Source organism: Narcine bancroftii, chromosome 1, assembly GCF_036971445.1.
Source record: "Narcine bancroftii isolate sNarBan1 chromosome 1, sNarBan1.hap1, whole genome shotgun sequence".
NCBI lineage: Eukaryota > Metazoa > Chordata > Chondrichthyes > Torpediniformes > Narcinidae > Narcine > Narcine bancroftii.
The window spans coordinates 124,789,053-124,804,727 of NC_091469.1; the positions used below are offsets into that span (position 1 = coordinate 124,789,053).

Consider the following 15,675-nt stretch of genomic DNA (forward strand, 5'->3'; position numbering starts at 1 on the left):
GACTTTGGGCTGCCACCAGGAGCAGGGATACAAAATATATACTCGTACAGAAGTTTTAATAAAGATTTTTTAAAAATTTTGATCGTATGTGCAGGTGGACATAACTCGCATAGATTGAAAGTCGAGGACTACCTGTAAAAGAGAAAGTCTGCAGAAACCGTGGTTGAAATAAAAACACAAGGCTGGAGAAACTCGGCTGGTCAAACAGTGTCCTTTATATAGCAAAGATAAAGAAGCATAACCAACGTTTTGGGTTTGTGAATTGATGAACAGACATCAACCCCAATGTTGGCCTGGACCTGAAATGGACCCTGGTGGTCTAAAATAAAAGCTTAGTCATGAATAAGCCACTCTGGCTTTTTCCTGCTATCTCTCATATTTGATGACAGAGATTTTTCCTGCTTAAGCCTTCATTGGACAAGGAGTCCAGTCACAAGGTATAGAAAAATTTTGGCAGGTTCCCGAACAAAATGGTGGGGGGGAGGGGGAGGGGAGGAGCACGGTCCCTTGAAATACTCAGCAGGTCCAGGTGCATCTGTGAGAAGAGAAACAGAGTTACATTGTCAGGTTGTTCCAATGAAGAGTTTTCCACCTGAAAAATTACCTCTGTTTCTCTTCTCATAGATGCAGTCTGACTTGCTGAGTATTTCCACAAATGTCTTTTTTTTAAATTTTAGAATACCATAATCTGCATTTGGTAGGGGTGGGGGGTTCACAATTTCTTTCACACAGGATGGTAAATTTAGAACTATCTTAAGTGAATGTAAAGCACCTCATGGCAATGTTTTGAAAGCCAGCAACTCCACCATTTACAGAGGTTGATGGTGCCACTTAAAAATTAAAGCTTGCACCTCATTTAATGCTGGGTATTTGGGTTTTGAATACATCTTTTAACAGTCCTCTTGCTGTAATTTCCTGGAACAATCTGAGAGATTGAGATTTATTTCAGGTGCTGTCTCGCCAAGGCACAATGCATTATGGTATCAACACAGCTCCTCCTCTTCCATTCTTAATGTTCATCTGAAGGAGCAGTTAGGCAGGGTCAATTAGATCCAATCATCCATTAGATTATGGCCAAATTAGGCCCTTCGTAGCACTTTGTATGAGAACAATGTAACAATGTACTTCAAAAAAATTTTAAAAATATTTTTATGTATGTTTTCTAAAGCAACAATATAAGATGTATGGTGATAGATATCTAAAGATTTGTTATTTTGATGCCTTACATTGTTTCTCCAGACAAACTCATAATTTAGCTTATTGCCCCTTTCCCTTCCCGTCTCCAAGTGAAAGAATTCAGGACCGGGGAAAGATGAGGATTCTGCTGTTTTATATTCCAGAGCCGTTATGATTCTTGGTCCCATCTTATTGCAGGCATAATTTAATCCATTGTGTTTATACCAGTTGTTCACAAGATCCATCATTCTGTTCCATCACCAGCGCCGAGCCTTTCCCTTTGGTGAGTAGGTAAGCAGAAACCGGAGAAGTCGATGTTGTTGAGTGCTCAAGTGTTGTTCTTTCAATTTACGGGTGGTCTTGGTGGGATAGTATATGAGGCATATGGACTATTATGTAAATTATAACCTGGAACCTTTCCACACAAACACATGGTTTTGCGCTCTATCAGATTAATCAGCTATCAGTTTAAAGAAAATGTATGAAGACTAAAACTATAAATCACTGTAATGGCAAAGTGTTTGTCCACCAGAGTATAAAAAAGAAAAATTCTCTTCTCATGAAATTAGAGATGTAGCACGATAGATTGTCAGTCAGAAACCCTGTTTTAAAAAAAACCTCATTCTTGGCATTCAGAATCTAGTGAAGATATTTGAATGATCGGCACTTGAAAAGTACAGGATATGTTATTAAACACAGCAAGAGGAAATAGGCTAAAAGTTTCCATACAACCCTGCAACACCTACGCCATTAACTCCCTGATCACCAAATCAATTCTCTGGATGACAATTAGGTTTCCTTCATTGTGCAATTCAACTGAAAAAGGTGACCAGGTGACAGAAAGTAATTAACCCATTTAAATAATGTAGGGTGAACAAGTTGCATTACCAGAGATACATAAAGCTGCAGTGTCTCTCAGAGACAAATGTTCTCCGAACTTATCTGCCCTCCCAGCTATTCCACAGGGTACCTGTCAGAGGCCTCTGCTTTCCATCATCTGCTTCATAACAATGAAATAACATGATCTCATCATCACCTGGCTCAGTGTGGAGGGGGCCACAAGGCAACGTGCAATTGTAGTTCATGCCAATGACCGATTTACCATGGAGAAAGCTCTGGAATGGGGAGAACTGGCCACCAAAGAGAAGAGCCAATAAGGATGGTTGTTAAAAAATGGAGCAGCCAGTGCCAGCTGTCCCCGACAATCCATTTACTGTCCAGGGATCCGCTCTGAGCCCCACATCCTAGAGCTGAGTGGTCGCACGCCTCATCAGAGGCTAACCAACACCAGCTTCTTCACACTGCTGAGTTACGGAGTTCTCGGACATGATGCAGGAATGCAATGGGGGGAGAAGAGATGAGGACAGCAATATTATTTAAAGAAAAATATTGCAGCTGTGAGGTGGGATGATATGTTAATTTAGAGGTATAGCACAGTAACAGGCCCTTCTGACCCATGAGCCTGTGCCATCCAAATACACCCAGGTCAACAATCAACCTACTGACCCATATGTCTTTGGAATGTGTGGTCTTCCCTTGGTTCCCGTAATGTTCAAGGATCAGGCCACTGTGAACACTACAACTCAGAAATAGGCCCTTTCGTCCCTTCTAGTCTGTGCCGAACCTTTTTTTTTAAAGAAGGAGGACATCTTAAATGATGTGGCATGGAAGGCAAATTTTTTTCACAATATGGAACAGTTTCATTCCCCGCAGAGATGCCCCCTTGAGCATCACTTCCCATATTTGCAGATTATACGTTATACCTATGACCTGTAAATAGAAATCAAAAATACATAAAATTGCTGGGACTCTGCACTAAATACAGAAAATGCGGGAAACATTCAGCAGATCAGTTAGCATTTGTGGGACGAGAACCAGTCAATTTTTCAGGCCTGGGTCAAATATGTCAAAATTCGATGTAGCCCTTCCATCCACTGAAAACTTTCCCAGTATTTGCTGTTGTTACCTTTGACTCCTATGAGTCCATTTTGTTGGCAGCTTGCTATTCATTCCATTATTTGGTCCCTAATCCATTTGCTAAGGAACATAGTTGTATGTGACTAAGAGACCTTTGGAAGATCCAATTAAGCACCACATCTAATTTATTTATAATTTTGGTTCCAAATAATACATAAAAGCAAGTGCAGGCTTCCTTCTTTCCCATTAAAATTGGCATTTAAATATGAACTATATCCAAATTGCATCGGGTTAATTTAGAATCTTGAAAACAAGCTCTTTCTAACCCATTCTTCACCAAAATTGCCCATGCAGAATAATTTAGAGATACAGCATGGTAACAGGCCCTTTCGGCCTATGAGCTTGTACCTCCCAAATACACCCAATGAACCTTCTAACCCTGTAGGTCTTTGGAACTTGGGAGGAAATTGGAATTCCCGAAGGAAACCCACACAGACATGGGGAGAACATTTAAACTCCTAACGGGACAGCGGTGGATTCAAGCCTGGTCATTGGCGCTGTCATAAACACTACACTCACTGTGCCAAATCTGTCTGGATCCAAGCAGTTGTTTTCATGTCTTGCTAAAATGAAGTATTTCAAAAATCTTGTATGTATTAACTTGTATTTAAAATGGTTGTAATTTAATTATGTAAATGATAAATACATAACTATACCTCAGGAGATTCACACTGTAAAGACTTCTTTAGGGCACAGCATCTCAGGACAGCCAGTTGCCATCAGAATTCACAGGTCCAATCACCTCTTCAACTGATACGACGCTCAACCTATGTTTAAGCATAAACAAATATACGGAATGTCAGATCGTTATTCTGTTGAAAACTTGCCAATTCAAAATATTGACAGCTAATCTCCATGAAGTTGCTGAGGACTTGCATTCATTTTGGAAAGAAAATCAAATATGTCCTTGGGATCTTCGTTACAGAATTACCCCCAAGTAAAGTAATTTTCTTTGGACAAAATTATATTCTCTAAAGATCATTTTTGCTCAACTAAGCCTCTGCTCATATTCACGGGCTACCTATAATTCTGTAATAAAACCTTTCTGTTGCTCAACTCTTTCCATCAGACACAAAAAAGGCATCAACCACACTTCCAAGTAAAGAAACACTTCAGTCTTTGTTACAAAAATCAAGCTGTTTCATCTGACCTTAAATAATAACAGCTTTATTCTTCTCAGAATACCCCCATTGCACATTGAGCAACTTTTTATGTTGATTTTAAAAAGCTTTTGATTTGCAGAAACTTGATTACCAAAATCTATTTTCTTCCTTGAGCATATAATCAAAGAAAGAGAGACAAATGCTGAACTACAAATGTGAGTGGAAACGATCATATAACAAGGTATTTAAAATTATGAAAGGAATAGATAGAGTAGATGTGAATAGGTTCTTTCCCCTGAGGGTAGGGGAGTTTGGTACAAGGGGTCATAAGTTAAGGGTTAGGGGGCAAAACTTTAGGAGTAATATAAGAGGATGCTTCTTCACTCAGAGAGTGGTGGCTGAGTGGAATGGTCTACCGGAAGAGGTAGTTGCGGCAGGGTCATTTGGCAGAGGCTAAATGTGAGGGGATTGGAGGGTTATGGGCATGGGAGTGGGTAGGTGAACTAGTGGAGTTTCACCTAAATCGGTGCGGACTAGAAAGGTCAATATGGCCTGTTTCTGTACTGTAAATTGTTATATGGTTATATGTGCTTTAATGCTGTGGAATTATGCGATAACCAATGAGTTGGGGCACGGAAGAGATCCTGAAAGTGCATTCTTAACCACAACAATACTGCAAAACATATCATTTTATGTAAAAATTCAAGAGATATTCAATGATTTTCTGTACATTGCATGCCTTCTGTATGGATAGTTTCCAAAAGGATTCAGAACCTTTGCCACAGTGACTTCTAGAATGCAACCAATTCTTAATGTAATGATAAAAGGACTTACAGTCCCATTTTCTTACACAGGTACTTTCCATGACAGAGATCATTGAGAAATTATACCTCCAAATTTTACCAACCAGGAAGCATTTCAAGTTTCCACTTCCATTTTTCAACATATCACTCAGAGTAACAGAAAGTAATTAATTATTTGTGCTTTGTTTTTATTAAAACAAAATCAAACCCTCAAATCCTTTCATATATACAGTTTAAAAATAGATTTAGCACCAAAAATATGCTTTAGTCAAGCTTATTGTCATCTGATTGCACGTTCAACCTGAAGAAACAGCATTTTCTGGCCCTTGGTGCAAATACACACAGATACATAACCAGAGAGAACACATATACAGACAAACAATACATATGCAGGACAAGTATTCATATTTACAAACAAATAAATAAATATTGTTTCATAAATGTGAGAGTCTCGCAGGTTTAATGTGAGCAGTTCCTTTGGTCGTTTGTCATTCTTACTGCCCATGGGAAGAAGCTGTTCCTCAGCCTGGTGGTGCTGGCTCGGATACTCCTGTATCTCTTTCCCGATGGGAGCAGGCTGAAAAACACTGTGTGCAGCTGGAAGGGGTTCTCAATGATTTTGTGCGCCCTCTTCAGAAAACGATCCCGGTTGGGGGGGTGGGGGTGGTGTGGAAACACTCCAGTGATAAATAGTGTTTTGTAATTATGAAATTCTCAGATGGTTAATGTGAACAGTTCATTTGGTCATTCAGCATTCTGACTGCCCATGGAAGTTCAAAACTGTCCCCAAAACACTATTTGTCAATAATGTAATTATACTTGTGGATGTGAATATATTTTTAAAGTAAAATTTTAAGGCTCATGTCTAGGGGAGGGGGAAGTGAATAGAACTTTACTTTCATTGAGACCTTTCCCCCTCCCCCAAATGTCTGCTTCTTGTGAAACATCACTGTTAACATGCTGCTTAGTGGCAAATGGTGAGGGAATGGCTGGATTCAGGCTATTTGAATCTTGAATCAGCATTGACAATTATCAAAATTTAACTGGTGTGGAGTTACTGATGGGTCATCACAATATCATGAGAACAGTCCCACAAACATTGGGTGGCACGGTTGGCATAGCGGTCAGCACAATGCCATTACAGCATCAGGACTGGAGTTTGAATCCTGTACAGTCTGTAAGGAGTTTGTACATTCTCCCAGTGTCTTCGTGGATTTTCCCTGGGCGTGTCGACTTCCTCCCACTGTTCGAAATGTGAAGGTTAATTGAGTAGCATGGGCTCGCAGGCAGAAAGGACCTGTTACTGTGCTGTATGTCTAAATTGCATCAGCCTGGGAAGCTTTAGTCACTGGTTTCAAATGCAGTTCCTTAATGGGAATTCCACCACTGGGAATTACATTTGGAATTACGTATGTTGTGGCTGGCGGTTACAGAGACTTGGCTGATACCTGTGTTTAGATGTTTCAAAAGAGATAGGAAGGGAGGTAAAAGTGGGTGGAGAGTAGCAATACTAATCAGAGATAGTATCACAGCTGCAGAAAGGGAGGACATTGTGAAGGGATTGTCTACTACGTCAGTATGGGTGGTGGTCAGAAGCAGGGAGAGACTGATCACTCTATTGGGAGAGTTTTTCGGCCCCCAAATAGCCCTCAGATAACTAGGCAAAATGTGGAATGGTGCAGAAATAACAAGCTTGTTGTTATGGGAGATTTCAGCTTCCCTAATATTGACTGGGGTCTCCTTAATGCAAGAGGGATAGATGGGGCAGAATTTGTTAGGGGTGTCCAAGAAGGATTCCTGACACAGTATGTGGACCAACTAACTAGAAGAGAGGCCATATTGGATATAGTACTGGGTAATGAACCTGATCAAATGACAGACTTCTCGGAGGGGGAGCATGTTGGTGGCAGCGACCAAAACTCCCTGACATTTAGCACACGATGAACAAGGATAGGAGTAGACAAAATAAAAAAGTGTTTAACTGGGGAAGGGCTAATTATAATAGAATTAGGCAGGAACTGGGGAGAGTAAATTGGGAACAGATATTCTCGAGGAAAAACACAGAAGTAACATGGAGTATATTTAGAAACCACTTGTGCGAGACTCTGGATAGGTTTGTCCTATTGAGAAAGGGGAAAGGTAGTAGAATAAGGGAACCGTCGTTGACAAAAGAGGTGAGGTAAATAGTTAAGAGGAAGAAGGAAGCAGACATGAGGTTTAGGAAGCAAAAGACAGGAAGAGCTCATGAGAGTTGCGTCATTGGCAGGAAGGAACTGAAGAAAGGTCTGAAGAGAACTAGAAGGGGACACGAGAAGGCCTTGGCAAGTAGATTAAGGAAAATCCACAGGTGTTCTATGCATACGTAAAGAACAGAAGAATGACTGAGTAAAGGTTGAGCCCTTTAAGGATAAAGGAGGCTACTTGTGCCCGGAGGCAGGGGAGGTGAGGAGGTCCTAATTGAATACATTGATTCAGTGTTTTCCAGAGTGAGGGACCTTGGATAATGTGAGGTCAATATAGAACAAGCTTATATGCTGGAACAAATTGAAGATAAGAAAAAGGATGTGTAGGATCTTTGATAAATCCACAGGACCAGATGAGATATACCCCAGGTTACTAAAGGAAGTGAGGAAAAAGATTGTTGGAGCACTGGCAATGATTTTTGCGTCCTCCCTGGCCGCAGGGGAGGTGCCAGAGTTTTGGAGAATTGCAAATCTAGTTCCCTTGTTTAAATCAGGTAATAGGGAGAATCCTGGGAATTATAAACCATACAACTATAGAATGTTACAGCACAGAAAACAGGCCATTCGACCCTTCTGGTCTGTGATGACCAATAAAACTGGCTAGTCCCACTGTCCTGCTCTCATTCCATAACCTTACAGACCCCTCCCGTCCATGTATTTATCCAATATATTCTTAAAGCTCAAGATTGAATCTGCATTCACCACATCAGATGGGAGCTCATTCCACACTCCTACCTCTCTGAGTGAAAAACTTTTCCCTCATGTTCCCCTTATAACTCTCCTCTTTCAGCCTAAAGCTAAGACCTCTCATATTTATCTCCCCCAATCTAAGTGGGAACATCCTACTCACATCTGCTCTGTCCATACCTCATAATCATATAAACTTCTATCAAGTCTCTCCTCATCTTTCTTTGTTCCAAGGAGTACAGTCCTAACCTGTTTAATCACTCAACTCCTGAAGACACGGCAACATCTTACTAAGTCTTCTCTGCACTCTTTCAATCTTATTGATATCTTTCCTGATGCTGGATGACCAGAACGGCACACAATATTCTAAATGTGGACTCACCAATGACTTGAATCACTTCAGCATAACATCCCAACTTCTATACTCAATACCTTGATTTATAAAGGCCAAAATGCCAAAAGCTTTCTTTACAACCCTGTCCACCTACAGCGCCACCTTCAGGGAACAATGTATATGTATTCCCATATCATTTTGCTCCTCCACACTCCTCAATGGCCGACCATTTACTGTGTATGTCCTACTCTGATTCACTCTTCCAAAGTGCAACCCCTCACACTTATCTGCATTAAATTCCATCAGCCATTTACTGGCCCAATTTCCTGGCTGGTCCAGATCCCTCTGCAAGTTTTGAAAACCTTCTTTGCAGTCCACGACGCCTCCTATCTTTACATCATCAGCAAACTAGGCCATTTATATAGAGAGCAAACAATAATGGTCCCAACACCACTCGACACAGACCTCCAGTATGAGAAGCAACCATCCATCACCACCACTCTCTGTTTTCTTCCACCAAGCCAATTTCAAATCCAGTTTGCAACCTTGTGTCCTAAACTTCTGAACCTAGCTCTCAAGTGGAACCTTGTCAAAGGCCTTATTGAAGTCCATATAAGCAACATCCACAGCCTTTCCCTCATCAACCTTCTTGGTAACTTCCTCAAAAAAACTCAACAAGATTTGTTAAATATGACCTATCACACATAAATCCATGCTGACTGTCCTTAATCAGCTGACGGTGGTCCAAATATCTATATATCCCATCTCTCAGAAATCCTTCAAATAATTTTCATGCTACTGATGTCAGGCTCATTAGCCAGTGAGTATTACACAGTGGTACACAAATTATTGGACAGAATTCTTAGGGACTGGATTTACCACCATTTAAAGAAGCTTAGTGTGCTCAGGAATAGTTAGCATGACTTTGTGAAGGGTAGGTTGTGCATCATGAACTGAATTGAGTTTTTGGGGAAATAAAAAAAGAAATTGATGAAGGTAGGGCAGAAGATGTGGTGTATATGGGTTTTATTAAGGCATTTGACATGATCCCCTATAGTAGATGCACTCAGAATGTAATGAGGCATGGGATTTATAGAACCATGACTTTGTGGATTCAGTATTGGCTTGCCGGCAGAAAGCAAAAGGTAGTAGTGGATGGAATGTATTCTGCCTGGAGGTCAGTGACAAGTGGAGTTCTGCTCGGATCTGTTCTAGACCCCTCTTGGTGATTTTTTATAAATGACCGGGACAAAGAATTAGAAGTAACTTTGCAGATGGCATGACAGTTGGAGGTGTTGTGGATAGAGTAAAAGGTTGCCAACAGGATCTAGTCAGCAGGTAGAGTTGGGTGCAGAAGTAGCAGATGGTGTTCAGTTGAAATAAGTGCGAAATGATGGATTTTGGAAGGTCAAACTATGGTTAATAGCAGAATTCTTGTGGAAGAACAGCAGGACCTTGGGGTCCAAATCCATAGATCTCGTGGATAGGGTAGTTAAGAAGGGTTATGGGATGCTGGCTTTCATTAGTAGGGAAATTGAGTTCATGAGCCAAGAGTTGCAGTTCTATAAAACTCTCATTCGACCACACATGGAATATCGTCTTCAGTTCTGGTCACCTCATTAGAGGAGATTTACCAGGTTGTTTCCTGGATTGCAGAACATGTTTTATGAAGCAAGGCTAGGGCTAGGGCTAGGGCTTTTCTCTTCAGAGTGAAGAAGGATGAGAGGTGACTTTATAGAGGTCTATAAGATTATAAGAGGTATAGGTAGGATGGACAGCCAATGCCTTTTTCCCAGGTTGATAGTAGAAAATACCAGAGGACATCTGTATAAGGACAGGGGTTGAAAGTTTAAGGGAGATGTCAGAGGTAAGTTGTTTTACACAGAAAGTTGTGGGTGCCTGGAATGCATTGCTAGGGGTCGTGGTGGAAGCTGGTACAAATGGGGAAATTTAAAAGACTCTTGGACAGGCATATGGATGAAAGAAAAATGGAGGATTATGGTTGCGAGACAGGGAAGGATTAGATTGTTGACTAGCTTTATATAGGTCAGCACAACATAGTGTGCTGAAGGGCCTGTACTGTGCTGTGATGTTCTATCATTGAGTTTCATCCTAGACTGCAGCAGTTCCAGGCAGAAGATCCCTATTGCCTTCGTAACTTTAGATGACAATAAATGCTGGCAGAAATTAATCTATGATTTGTAAAAATACACTGAAAGTATTTTTCCTGGTGGTTCTCTTTCTATGAATAACACACAGCTTCCTCCGTCACTGGAAAGACTTGAAGAAGGTCAGTGAAATCAGCAAACAAAAAAGCAGAGATTGGCCCAAGGGCTTTCCTGATTTGTTTAGCTCAGGCATGTGCCACTAAGGCAGCAAATAGTTGAACAGCACCGACCATGCAGTTCATGGTTAAATCTATTGATTGTGTTCAGTTAACTAATATTGGAGAAGAGAAGCAAATGAGGTGGCTATAGTTGGTCATACTGACACTGCCTTATGGAAAAATAATAATCTGACTTCCTGATTGCTATTCAGTAGTGCTTGTTGCAGACAGTAAACTGAATGAGAACAGAATTAGGCTCTCTGCCAGACCTCCATCAACTCCAGTCTTAGCTGCTTACTAGGAGAGAAGTGACATTTACTGTAGATTTTTCCTCTATGCCCTTTAAGAGACTCTTGTTCTTCTCTCAACACATTCCTAACATAATAGCTGATGTAGGGGAATCTAGCCAAGTTAGACCAAGAATCCACATGCACTACTCCTTAAGGGTGTGCATTCAAAATCTATATGATTGTGTTGGGAGGCATTCTGTGTGGAGATGCTGATCTTAACTGCAACTAGAGGACAAAATGTTGGCCTTTTTCAGCTAAACTCCACATGTTCCATCCACATTGTACATACTGTCCAATTCAGCCAGGCTTAATCAAATTATTTATTTTAATCTTGCACCTATATCGAGGAATTTAAATTAAAATTATTTTTTTATTTAAACACAACACAGTAACAATAATACTTGTCCTGCATATGTATTGTTTGTCTGTATGTGTATTATGTCTAGTTGTGTGCCTGCGTGTTTTGCACTCTATTTCATCAGGTTGTACTTGTGCAATTAGACAACAATAAACTTGATATGAACAGGCCCTTCTATCCCACTTACCCTTGTCACCCAATTACACCTAATTAACCTACAATTCCTGTACGTTTTGAAGTATGGGAAGAAACCGGAGCATGTGGAGGAAACTCACATAGACACGGCGAGAACGTATAGACTGATAAACGCCGATTCAAATCTGGGTCGCTTGCACTTAACAGCATTGCACTAATCACTACGCTAACCCTGCCATCATGAAGAAATAATGCTCAGTTTAGAACTGAGATGTTGGTGTTTGCCGATTAACAGTGGACCAGGAGTAGCAGATGATCGAGAGAACAGGATGTGTACAGAACCAAACATTCAAGTGTATGTTGATACTGTTCCGAACCAAACATTCAAGTGTATGGTGATGAAGAAATGTGGGCAATGTTTGCTGACTGCCTCCCCTTCACAATACGGCTCCCAGCTCACTTTCTACCCCACTGCCACCCCACTGAGATGGGGGTTTTGTCTCCCACTCAAAAACCACAAAATTGTTCGTTGAAAATTCTTTGCATTGACCAGATTCCCTCCTGTCATTTCAAAGATGTGCGTTTATCTGGGATTTCTGCACATCTTGGGAAAACCCACTCGAGTTGAGGCAACTCACAAATGATATGAACATCCACCTTGGCAGTCTCCAACCAGAGAGCATCCACACTGACTTCTCTAATTACTAGTTACCTCTCCCATTATTTTTCCTGGTCTCTCTGGCCCTTTTCCTCCTCTTCCTCCCCCATCCTCTCCACCTGCCCAACACATACCTTTCTTCTGTAGCTCCCTGCCTCCTTTCTCTCATTCCATGATCTACTATCTCTTCCTATCATAATGCATCTTCCCTCGCCTTCTGCCTCTTCCTCCTATCAACTCGTAGCTTCTTATTTTTCCCCATTTCTTCCCCCTCCCATCTGGTTTCACCCATCAAATGCCAACTTGTGCTCCTCCCCTCTCCCCTTTCTGTCTTCCTAGTCCAGATTAAGGGTTTCAGCCTGAAACGTTGACTCTCTTCTGCCTACCATCGATGCTGGTTGACTGATTCAGTTCCTCCAGCATTTTGTGTGTTGCCCTACAAAAGTTGCTTTATCTTTCCTTAGTTTCACTCATGAATACAAGCTTCTCCTTGAGCAGTAAAATGCAACAGACCAGGTTAGAAGAGGCAGAGAAGAAAAGGTGTGACATGGTGGTGGATCACATTGGAGCTGAGTGAAGTGACAGAGGATGATATGTTGGATGTGGGAAATGGTGGGAGGAAAGCAAGACCAAGGGAATTATACTGCTGTTCTTCCTGGGAAAGGGTGGTGTTAAGAGATGCACTGAAAATTAGGGAAATATATCTGAAGGAGGAGGACATTTTAGAAGCTCTGAAGCAAAAGGCTTCACCTTGAGAGCTGAGGCAGTGGAGCTAAAGAAACTGGGATAAAGTGATGGGATCCTTCCAGGAGGCAGAACAAAAGGAGAGGGAGTCCAGATAGGCATTGGATATATCAAAGAGGTTTGAGCAAGACACAGAGAGATCCAGATAAGGAATCAAAGTGTCAGAGCTGATCCAAGTGAAATGGAAGGTGGGCAGGAAATCAGTAGTCATGGTGCTGAGACATACAAAGCAGCATTGATGTAATTGTAAATGTATCAGATCCAGGATCTCAGGTTCACCACTGGAGCAGACAGGAGGGCTTGGCTATCGAGGCTAAGGGATGAATTCAGGGACACTCGACTTCCCTGAAGGGAGCCTCTGTTACTTCTTTGTGTCTTTTACGGCAAGCAAAAGTTGTATTTATTCACAGGAACTTTGATTAGGCTTGGAATGAGGTCTGTTCCATCCACTTAGGGATGATTAAGACCCATGGCTATCCCTTTGATCTGTAGAAAAAGGGAAGATTGTGAATGGGAACACGCATTTGATGGTCAGTGGGCCAAAGAGTGTGTTCCCATGCTCTCTCTCACATGCCTATATGACATCAATTGTTCAGCCCTCTGAATTCCAGTCCAGTACCCAAATCAATATACTATCGGTTTCATGCATCCCCAACCTAAAGGTGATCCAGAGACAAAGGTGCTTGGGGGATCTACATGTTTTTCCAAGCTCTATTCCTCGCAATCTTATACCAAGCACCCACACAAATATACTTCCTGCTGTGAATAAATTCACAACAGCTTAGGAACTTTCTCATGGATACTGAACAGTTAGAGGGGTTTGAGTCATTTCTTGCTGTTCTTAATTCATTCTGTCTTTACAGTGTCATTTTTAACCTCTTAAAATCAATAGCAAATTAGTCATCCTCTAAAGGGGAAAATAGAGATGAATACTTTCAGAAAGGATCAACAGATAATGATGAGAAATGACAGAAGCAGGAGCCCAGTGGAGGAGGAAGGTCAGGGAAATTTAAGTAGGAGGGAGGGAGGAGGGAAAACAGGGATGTTATAGGTTTGAAGGGCAGGAAGGATGCGGTCATTGTGCTGGTGGGGAAGGGAGGAGTGAGAACAGGGGCAGTGTGGTGGTAGATGGTGGGGGTTTAAGCAAAATATTTCAGTAACAATTGGGTCTAGAGCAGTAGTTCTCAACTTTCCCTTCCCACTCACATACCTCCTTAAGGTATGGCATAGGGATTACTTATGGTGGAATCTGAGTTGGGGGTAGTTTGAAAATCAGTGTGTGTACAGTAACTTCATTATAAAGGACACCTGCCAGATTAAGATCAACACCATTTCTTTACATTAGTGTTGATATACAACACAAGTTATTAAAAAAAAAAGGAATCAAAGTGATTGAAAAGTGCTAGCAGACAGGAACAGTTAGGCAACAAATCCATTCAGACTTGCTCAAAAGGGAAGCTGTAAATATGAATATTTTGTACCTAACTCTTGGACTTTTCATTCAACTAATCTCAAAAGATCATCAAAGCATGGAAGAGCAGCTCTGTGCAACACTTGTGTTTATACATTGGGCAGACATCAGGCTTCCTTGTGGACAGGTAACAAAGGTTCTAAGCAAAATGTTATGAGACTGAACTCCAAGACATTTTCAACCCTATTTTTTAAATTATTACTGTGCTCAGTCTAAACAAAATGTTCCATATCACATGAGTAATTACGGTAAGTAGCCTATTAACATGAAGACCAAAACTCAGCTGCTTTTGGCAGAGAATGGCATATTTAATGAACTAGCAATAGTACCATGTGACTTTAAAGCAGTCCAAGTAATTCAAAACTTGGTGAAAGGGAAAGGTTTGTGAGACGTTATGACAGCTGACATGGAATGTAAATTTAATTGCCCAATAAATTAATGAGCAATTGGGAATGTAGATGTGACCAATTGTATTTTGGATATTTAAATAAAAACGGAGTAATTGCGTCTATGATTGGATATGTGTACAATAATTGTTAGAATGAAAAACAGGGTACACATTATGTTCATTTCACTTCTTTGACTGTTGTCTAATTTTATTTTCAACAGCAGTTTAGTTTCCACTCAAGAAGTGAAAATTTCTACTAAAGCTTTAGAGATGGAAGCATTATTGCTGTAAATTTCTTAGAGTGACCTTGAATGTTCATTCTGTTCTGGGCCAGCATGTTGGCTTTAAATGTGAATCTGTAGCCGTGCGCCACTCAAAAGAAGACACGCACACACCGAGTGTAGTCAGGTTACGCACTGAGTTTTATTAGGGCTCAGGCCCGATTTTTATACTTGGAGTCTGAACATGAGCACAGTTTTGAGGTGCCTATGGACTGTGGGTGGTAAGCTGTTGTAATGCAGTTGAGCACCCCACAGGCTGGCGAGGTTGAACCACAGACTGGAGGTGAACTGGGCCCCTCTGTCGGATGTGATGTGGGACAGTAACCTGAATCATGCCACCGAGGATGAGATGAGGGCCCTGGCGCACGAGGTTGTGGATGTGCCTGCCAACGAGACTGAAACATAGAAACATAAAAGATAGGAGCAGGAGTAGGTCATTCGACCCTTCGAGCCTGCTCCGCCATTCAACGAGATCATGGCTGATCTTAAAGTTCAGTACCTCGTCCCCGCCTTCTCTCCGTAACCTTTAATACCCTTATACTGAAGAAATAGATCTAATTCCCTCTTAAATATATTTAATGAACCTGCCTCCACTGCCCTCTGTGGCAATGAATTCCACAGATTCACCACCCTCTGGGTCAAGAAATTCCTCCTCATCTCAGTCCTAAATGGTTTGCCTATTATCCTCAAACCATGGCCCC

General features: G+C 41.3%; 1 protein-coding gene across 3 annotated transcripts in view; it reads right to left on the reverse strand.

Moving 5' to 3' along the window:
- The window catches only part of LOC138763673 (LHFPL tetraspan subfamily member 2 protein-like), a 271,965-nt gene that overhangs the window by 70,648 nt on the left and 185,642 nt on the right, over nt 1-15,675 (reverse strand). For all 3 annotated transcript variants that reach the window (XM_069938217.1, XM_069938223.1, XM_069938234.1), the window contains one exon: nt 3,810-3,920. The gene's annotated coding sequence lies outside the window, so the exon portion shown is untranslated. The remainder of the gene's footprint in view (nt 1-3,809; nt 3,921-15,675) is intronic.